Source organism: Gymnoscopelus microlampas (genome assembly GCF_963454915.1).
Source record: "Gymnoscopelus microlampas genome assembly, chromosome: 14".
In the NCBI taxonomy this organism is placed as follows: Eukaryota; Metazoa; Chordata; class Actinopteri; order Myctophiformes; family Myctophidae; genus Gymnoscopelus; species Gymnoscopelus microlampas.
The window spans coordinates 49,325,906-49,335,310 of NC_139951.1; the positions used below are offsets into that span (position 1 = coordinate 49,325,906).

A 9,405-nucleotide genomic window follows, 5' to 3' on the forward strand; every position below is an offset into this window, starting at 1 on the left:
TATAGAGCTATTTAACATTATTTTAACCAAAGAAAATCACTTACCCTACCTTTAACATTCCATCAGTGGTTTCTTTTTCAGGCCACAACCCTCCAGAATAATCATATTTGAACTGGGGACCCCCCCAGAATAATCATATTTGAACTGGGGACCCCCCACCCCAGGGGTAGGCAACTAGAGCTGCATGTGGCTCTTGGGCCCTCTCCCGTGGCTCCCAGTTGCTTGGGCAAAGAAGTATGCAAAGGAATAAGAGGTTTTCTTTCTGTTTTTAGCGGCGCTAGCCGCGGATCCTGCTCTATACCTGACTTTGTCCGTGTGCGTACGTCAACGTTCTGATTGGTCAGGTACGTCAACAAAGTGATTGGTCAAGCTTCACGTGACACGTGGCTATAAACACATTATAAACATTATAAACATCAAAATGTATCAAAGGCGCCGCTACCTTCACACAGGGTGTGATTTTTTTTTTACTTTACGCATAAAGTTAAATTAAAGTAAAGTTATAAGTAAAAAAAAGTGTCGCCCATACACCAGATAAAAATAAGAAACTAATCATTCAAGGAAAATAAAGAATTCATTAATGCTTGGTTTGTTTGTTTTCACCACCATCGTTTCTGGATTACTGGTATACTTGATCTGCTTTGAGAAATTAGCAAACAATTAAAAAAAAGTTATATTGAAACACCAGAAAAAGCACACAAAAAAGCCGCTCGGCTCGAGACAGATTTTTTTATAATCTTTTGGGCCAAAAATGGTTCTTTTGATAATAAAGGTTGCCTACCCCTGCCCCACCCTGACAAGCACTTGGAATTGTAGGAGTTGAGACGTTACATTTAGTTTGACTCAGTTCCACAGATACATATTGTGAAAATAGCCTTGCGTACTTGCGAGGCATTGGGAGCATTTATTGTTTGTAGATCAGCTATTTTCACAAGTTTTGCCTCTTTTTTAGGTAATATTTGAAAACATGGCCAATGTTTGACCATTACTTTTGACACAGTCATTTATCTTTTATTTTAGAGGTACGGAAAAAGGTCTTAAAGGTTCTTAAATTGTCACCGTAGAAATGTGCAGATACCCTGTAAACACTTACACAGTATAGACATCATCTGGGGACAGATGATAAAGCAGGTTCCGTTTAATCTAAATGATGTAAAAGTTGATATTTCAGTTCTTTGGGCATTTTCTTAATTCCATGATAGCTTTATTTACACCCTGGCAGTTGAAATGGACTATTTGTCTCTTAATAAAGATTACTCTCTTCTCATCAATTCACATTCTGAATATCATTTTGAAGGCAGTGCTTAAGATATTGTCCATTTTGACAATTGTTTTGCTTTGCATTGAAAATAAAAGGGTCTTACCATTAGACATGCCGGTCCATTGGCTGCTTCCTTCAGAGCGTTAGCCTAGCGTAGCGACTCATCGTGTCTACCTGTTTGAGTTGGAGAAAAACAGAAAATAAAAGTGCTCCTCTTCCCCAGCCATCCTTGGAAAAACTATGTACACCTTACTGAGCAATAGCAGATGCAATGTATATAAAATAATTAGAGAAAAGGAAAAACTCATTTATGGTTTAATCTTTAGTTATTATGAAGCAAACAACCTGCTATTAACCACATAAGCCCTATATGTACCATCTCAGAACGTGTCGCGATGCGACGCGTTGTGAGCTTGTAGATCGGCTATTTTTGCAGGACACCGTCATACAGCATTTTTTTTAAAGTAGTACTAAAGTAGTACGATACTTGATTTTTTTTTAATCAATCGATTAAATATATAATCAATGAAACTCAATTAAGTATATTAACTGTTGCAGCCCTAGTGCAACATCTTATGCGAGCATATAGGCTGATTAATGTCAGTGTTTGCTGTGACATGACTTTATTTTCCTGAACTAAAAACATCACAGAAGGCATGAAAACATGTTCCCAGCGCATCAAGTTAACATGCTTTTCAGAATAAAGTGTATATCGTTGCTGTCAGGCAGAAACCTCATATCTCCATATCTTACGTTTTTTTTTTTCATAAATCAACGCCCCACTTGATCAACCAACCAAAACCATCTTCAAATAAGTGTCAGGATCCTCCTGAGTCTGTCTTGGGAAGACCCAGCGCGAAGACCCGGTGCTCCTTGCGCAAAAACACCTGAGATGGCTTCTGAGGAAGAATTGTGGTCAAATTATACCATATATTGTTATTAAGTTGTTTTACCTTTTGCTTTTATGATATGTTCTGGCCATCTGAATATCATAGAGTCAAGATGACATGGCACAGGCCTGGTATGTATTGTAAAGTGAGTACAACTTGGTCCTGTGACACAAGCAGTTCTAGTGTAAGTCTTACAGCACTTTAATAAGAGCTTCTACCTCATTGTCTCCAAAGATAAAGTGAATAATGTCTGTGTTGTGTTTTAGTGTTTTAATGATTCTGCTCCTCTGTCTCATTACTGCTGCTTCCACTGGGTGAAAAAGGTGATATACCTGGATACATGGGCAAGGTATACACCCACCCAACATAAATGATAGGTGGGAGTTTTTCAATGAATGCGGGAGAGGACTGTTTACCTTAAAATGCCTTTAAGATACCTGGATATACGTCTCTCTTTTCTCTGCTTGGGAATCTTCCTTACACATGTAAATTAGAGGTTTGTTCAAACAATGGGAGGTGTGGGGTTCATAGAGGGGGGGGCTCAGAGAGAGAGAGAGAGAGAGAGAGAGAGAGAGAGAGAGAGAGAGAGAGAGAGAGAGAGAGAGAGAGAGAGAGAGAGAGAGAGAGAGAGAGAGAGAGAGAGAGAGAGAGAGAGAGAAACACAGACTATTGCACAATTACTGATTAAAAAACAATGAGTGAGATGTCTGTCTGTCTGTCTGTCTGTCTGTCTGTCTGTCTGTCTGTGAGAGAGAGATATATACACACACACACTCTCACACACACACACACACACACACACACACACACACACACACACACACACACACACACACACACACACACACACACACACACACACACACACACACACACAAACACACACACACACAGATCAGGTCTTGGGTCTAAATATCAACTACTGTGCACAGTGGTTTAACTACTGATACTTTCTCTTTGATCTGGCTTAACTGTACAGTTGTGGCACTGTAAACACATCTGTATGCTATTCTTTCAATCGGTAGGAATGATGGCGCACAATCCGTCCGTGTACCTTGCAAATTCCAAATCTCGACAGGCCTCCCAAAGAAATGCCGGTCTGGGTGAGGATGCAACTCGGCAGTTGGGTCCAAACGGGGTACCTCAAAGCTTGAGTTGCTAGAACACCACTTATTGATACTTTTACTTAAGCAAAACAGTTGAGTACTTGTTCCACCAATGTCCCTGTTTAAAAATGATTGAATAAACACTCATAACCAAGGTTACTGTAGTAACAGAGGTCCTCTCTGTTACACAAGGTGCTGTACAACAAACAGTGGTGTGAAGTAACTAAGTACATTTACTCAAGTACTGTACTTAAGTACAATTTTGAGGTAATTTTACATTACTGAAGTATTTCCAATTGTCTATACTTTTACTTACTATTTTATTTACTATTATTTGAAAACTTTAGTTACTAGTTACTTTGCAGATATAAATGATTACATTATAAAACATACATTAACCACTTTAGCCTTATTTTATACATCAACAAGCTCACACGCTATTTTCAAACGTATTAGCACTTTTACTTTTGGTACTTTAAGCACATTTTGATACCAAAATGTGTTGTACTTTTTACCCATATCACAAACAAGGCTACTTTATGTGTGTTTTCGTTTGTATTTTGGGGGATAGAGATTAGATTACATGCAGACACAACATTTGCATGATAGGTGTTGATGGTTTCAATGTTCCTATTGTTTCATGTTTCACTCCTGAGCACCGCCTCTTCACACCGTGTCTGTGAGATGTCTTTGAGCCAGTGTTGCCAGGTTTTTTTTATAATAAATTTGCACCAAGAATTTTATTTGAAAATAGCAGTCTACAAGCTCACAACGAGTTGCATCACGAGTATATCTTGTATAGCTTGTATATCTGCCATCTTCAAATAGCCGATGTATACAGTAGGTAGGTTTAAAGTGCTCATGTGAGTCATGTGACCCATAATCGCTTCTATTGGGCTTGTTTTTCTAGACCTGCTTGCTTGTTTCTCTCACAGAATCTGGCAACCCTAGCCACAGCACGGGGGCGTGTATTAGCCAAGGCACCAAGTTGGCTTTACAGGATAGCAGTTTGTTGTTAGAGAACTCTGCTTGGAAACTATTAACTGCATGATGAATTTGTTTAATTTGTGAGTAAAATGGCAACAAACACGAGTAGAGATTTATTTTATGCATCGGGTGCTGCTTCGAGTCCTCGCAGACGCCAGCCTTCGACTCCGAGAAGAACAGAATTATTAGGTGGTCCTCTTAGCTGGTCGAGAGCAACGCTGCTCGGGATGATGCTTTGTCTACGTTGCTGCCTCTGCCTGCACCAAAGAGCAAATAACATCAACCTTGCGGTAAGTGAAATTATGTCTGACTATATAGGCCCTGTGTCTACTATCTAGAAAATTCTTTGTATGAGTTGCTTGTAGAAAAATAAGTGTAACTAATGTTCTGGTGGGCAACCGGAAGGCTCACCCCAAAACACGATCGCCACCATTTTAGGGGGAATACCAGGTAGAGATTTTATCGGATATGTGCTGGATTTGTGCCCGGGTGACTGTGTTTGGGGCGAGTGTTTTGGTATTCCTTTGGTGGTTTGCCAAAAGCATTGATTTCCTCAAATTGACCTTTTATAATCATGCTGTTTACAGGAGGCTGTGAGGCGTCTACACAACTCGGAGAAGAATAACCACATTCAATCCAAAAGAAGTGTAAGTAACCAAATTCAACTATATCACAATCATGCTTTAGTAAGAGGGGAGACCAAGCCCCACCAATTTGATTTGTGGTGGGGGATAGTGGGGGGAGGTAGGCCTGTGGATTGAGTTCCTGTCCTGGTGAAATGTTTTAACTGATAAAAAAAATTGCACATGACTAAAAACTAACACGGTTCTTCTCTTCCAACAGGGTAAATTCTCCACATAGTATTGATGTTGCAGCTCATCTTTTAGGAGAACTAAGCATTAGTTTCTGTAATGTTGATCCTGTTTTTATAAAAGGTAAGCGCACATGCATAATACACTCACAGTATTCACATAAGCTATTTGCATCTTAATAGAGTGGGCTAGACCTGCAGAAAACAGCAAACCTGTATTTCTTATTGTAGCCTACTTACAGGGCATTGTTTTGTCTTTTTGTATTCAAAGACCCCTGTGTTATAATTGAAAATAAATAATTGTAATTCTTTTTTTCTTCTTCTGTTTTTCTTCAAGGCTTCAAGGACTGCCATTTTGGATCTTCAGCCCTCCAGCAGTCCAAAGTTCAGGAGATCATCTCCAAAACCTCATACCAAACGCTGCATTCTCCAGGACCCAATGCTTGAGGACACAGAGCAACTCCAAAGATGTACTTCCATTTTGGATCTTCAGCCCTCCAGCAGGAAGAAGTTCACAAGATCATCTCCAGGACCTTGTACCAAACGCTGTGTTCTCCAGGACCCAATGCTTGACGACAAAGAGCTTGAGGACTATGTTTTTAGTGCAAACTTGTTAACTCAAATCTTTGCTTCTGGGTCCCTGGAACAAAATATATTTCTTCCTGTGGATTATACCAGGGACACATGACTTGGATTTAGCTCTTCCTTGGACCCACCCGTGGATTACATGAGTAGCCTACAAGTGACTTTGTTTTCCTTTTCCCGCTATTTTTCTTTGCTCCTCCTCATGGCACTACTTGCTGACTATATGTCAGTCTATGTGGATTATGCGGTCGACACACACTGACATTTTGCACCGTAATCCTGTGTATAACGCACTGACTTTTGACTTTTTTTTCCCAAGCACCTTAACTAACGTCCATAAGTATATCATGCACAGTATACATTGCTGCTATGTTCATGCACATATCTTATCTCAGGTAGCATACTAGTGTGAGTATATAGACACACATTTCACCCACTTTTTTTAATTAAACCTGTGATGTGACAATAAACCTGATTCTGATTCAGAATATTTGAATATATATATTTTTAGAGTGAACATTTTTAACTCAAATCTTTGCTTCTGGGGTCCCTGGAACAAAATACTTCTTTGAAACAGTTTACCTTATCTGTGTGCTCCTGTTCCATTGTTTTGTATAAATGTATTTTTCTTGATCAATAAACATAATTACATGAGTTCTGCCTATGTGTTTTTCTATATTGTTTGTGTGTGTGGATATATATATATATATATATATATATATATATATATATATATATATATATATATATATATATATATATATATATATATATATATATATATATATATATATATATATATATATATATATATATATATATATATATATATATATATATATATATATATATATATAAATAAATTAGTGCAGGTAGTGGGGGGGGACTATAAACCATCCCTCCCGGTGGGGGGGGGGGGGGGACAAGCCACAGCCCCTGGGAGGGGGGGGGGCGCTATAAACCACCCTTCCCACTGAGGGGGGGGGGGGGGGTATAAACTAGGGGGTTTATACAAGAATTAGCATGCAGAATGTGGGGTGGGTGGGTCGGGTTATAAGCCACAGCTTCCAATCAAATGTAGTTTTCTGCACATGCTCAGAAGTGGTTGGGGTGGAAGGGTGAGAGGGGTGGGAGGGGTGGGTGTGTGAGGTCCTTGCTGGCCAGACACCACAGGGGGTAAATGGGTCTCAGAAATGGTACATACACCTGAATATGTGGGAGGTATGTGGGAGGTGGTACATTAATGAATGAGGGCAGCATACACACACATACTCCCTTAAGTATCAGGGGTATGCCTGAGGGATACCCTCCCAAAATCATTGCTTTTCACCCAGTGTTCTCTGTGGAATACATCATAATAAATAAACTGTTGTTTGTAACTTAACTTCTACAGCAGCTACTTGTTTTGAAAGAGCTGTTAGTGTAGCTCAGTATTAATGCAGAGTAACTAGCAGTGAATCTACACACGTTTTAAAGTAGTTTGTTCAACATTTTCTTCAACATTATTTCATCCTCTGCTCTGGAATCATGTGGGGGAATCATTTGGAGGTTGCACACATTTGTTCCGTTCACAACACTGGTCCGACTGTAAACCTCGTGTCACCAGGCTTATAGTTCCGCAGTACCTTATCATATCATGACAGACAGTCATGGCGGAACTTCAACCTGGTGTTTTTGCACTTTTTATATTTACAACTACGTACGTTTACATGCATGTTTAGATTTCAAATATAAAGTGCTTATGTGGCCATGGATGTTACAATTACGTACGGGCCCTCAGAAGTACCCGTATTTTCTGTATTGTTCAGTAAAAAGCATTTTAATCCGATTAGTGGCCATTTTCTTCACGCTTTCGACTACTTCACCCTATCGGTTGGGAGGTGTATTGCACTCTGATACATTATAACTCTATGACAGTGGTTCTCAAACTTTGTCAATTGTCATGTCAAAGGACCCCCAAATTGACATTTATTAGTCTGCGGACCCCCATTTGAGGAGATGATTTTTACAGCTGTCAACCATTTTAATTGAAGGACCCCTAGTTTGACATGCATTAGGCTACGGACCCCCATTTAATTGCATTTCTATATCTGGGACAGAGACAATTCATATTGTAAAATCAATGTTAATTTAACTACACTCTCAGAGTTACCGACCCATAAGGGTCACTTTGGTTCCTATCTATCATTTAGCTGGGGACCCCCTGGAACTCCCCCAAGGACCCCTGGGGGTCCCCGGACCCCACTTTGAGAACCAATGCTCCATGAGACCCAAGGGGTCCCCAGATGATTGATTAGCTTAATGTGCAACATTGTTTGCTCACGCACAGTAAACAAACCAACAGTATAAGTATAGGCAGGGTATCTGTACATACATTTATATGTCTAAAAATAAACTATACTGTAAAGAATGGTCAAACATCGGCAAATTTGTCAAATATTAACTAAACTATTTTCACAATATTTATCTGTGGAACCGAGTCAAACTAAATGCAATGCCTCAACTCCTACCATTCCAAGTGCTTGTCAGGGTGGGGGGTCCCCAGTTCAAATATGATTATTTGGGGGGGTCCCCAGCTCAAATATGATTATTTGGTGGGGTCCCCAGTTCAAATACGATTATTTGGTGGGGTCCCCAGTTCAAATATGATTATTTGGGGGGGTCCCCAGTTCAAATATGATTATTTGGTGGGGTCCCCAGTTCAAATACGATTATTTGGTGGGGTCCCCAGTTCAAATATGATTATTTGGGGGGGTCCCCAGTTCAAATATGATTATTTGGGGGGGTCCCCAGTTCAAATATGATTATTTGGTGGGGTCCCCAGTTCAAATATGATTATTTGGGGGGGTCCCCAGTTCAAATATGATTATTTGGGGGGGTCCCCAGTTCAAATATGATTATTTGGGGGGTCCCCACCCAGTTCAAATATGATTATTTGGGGGGGGTCGTGGCCTGAAAACTTTGAGAACCACTGCCTTAAACAATACACTGTTTCTCTCTCCGTTCTAAGAAGAGAGCTTGAAGCATGAGTTGAAGCAAAGAGTGATTTGTTGGAAAATGACTGTAAAATGTTCCTTTTTTTACTTTTTGATGAACTAAAATAATATCCTCCAAGTCACAAGGGCATGTGGCCTGAACTACATGATTACACAAGCATCTGTGACATCACATCACACACACACATTTCTATCAGCAGTTACACCACACACATCTTTATTTATTCACTTTTACAGCAATAATAGCTATTATTATTGTAAAGAAGGTGTTTTGTTGCATGTTGCACTGCAGTCACTAAATTAGTCATGGATTGTGTTCTGGTCCACAGCGCCATCTAATGGCTTAGAGAAGAATCCTGTCCAGAGGCCAAACTTTCTTGCAGAGCCACAGATCTATAAGCAGTAAATGGTGTTAAGTACATTTAAGTACTGCTCTTAAGCACACATTGAGGTACTTAATTACTTTACTGGAGTATTTCCATTGTTCAATACTTTTACTTTTACTCCACTACAATTATTTGAATACTTTAGTCACTAGTTACTTTGCAGATTTGTATTAATATTACAAAACATACATTAACCTCTTCAGCCGTATAAACACTTTGGCCACTTGAAAATAGCAGATCTACAAGCTCACAACGCGTCCCATCGCGAGGTGTTGTGAGCTTGTAGATCTGCTATTTTCAAAAGATTTCTATGATATTTGAAGAAATGGGACATTTCTGCATAATGAGTACTTTTACTTTTGGTACATATTGATGTCAATACT

At 39.5% G+C, this 9,405-nt stretch overlaps 1 long non-coding RNA gene across 1 annotated transcript; it reads left to right on the forward strand.

The window, feature by feature from the left end:
* The first annotated feature begins 3,882 nt into the window (after positions 1–3,882).
* LOC311060833 lies at positions 3,883–6,232 on the forward strand. The gene is made up of 4 exons (XR_014602329.1): positions 3,883–4,534; positions 4,832–4,891; positions 5,088–5,179; positions 5,393–6,232. It is a non-coding gene; the product is annotated as an uncharacterized lncRNA (long non-coding RNA).
* The last annotated feature ends 3,173 nt before the right edge of the window (positions 6,233–9,405 follow it).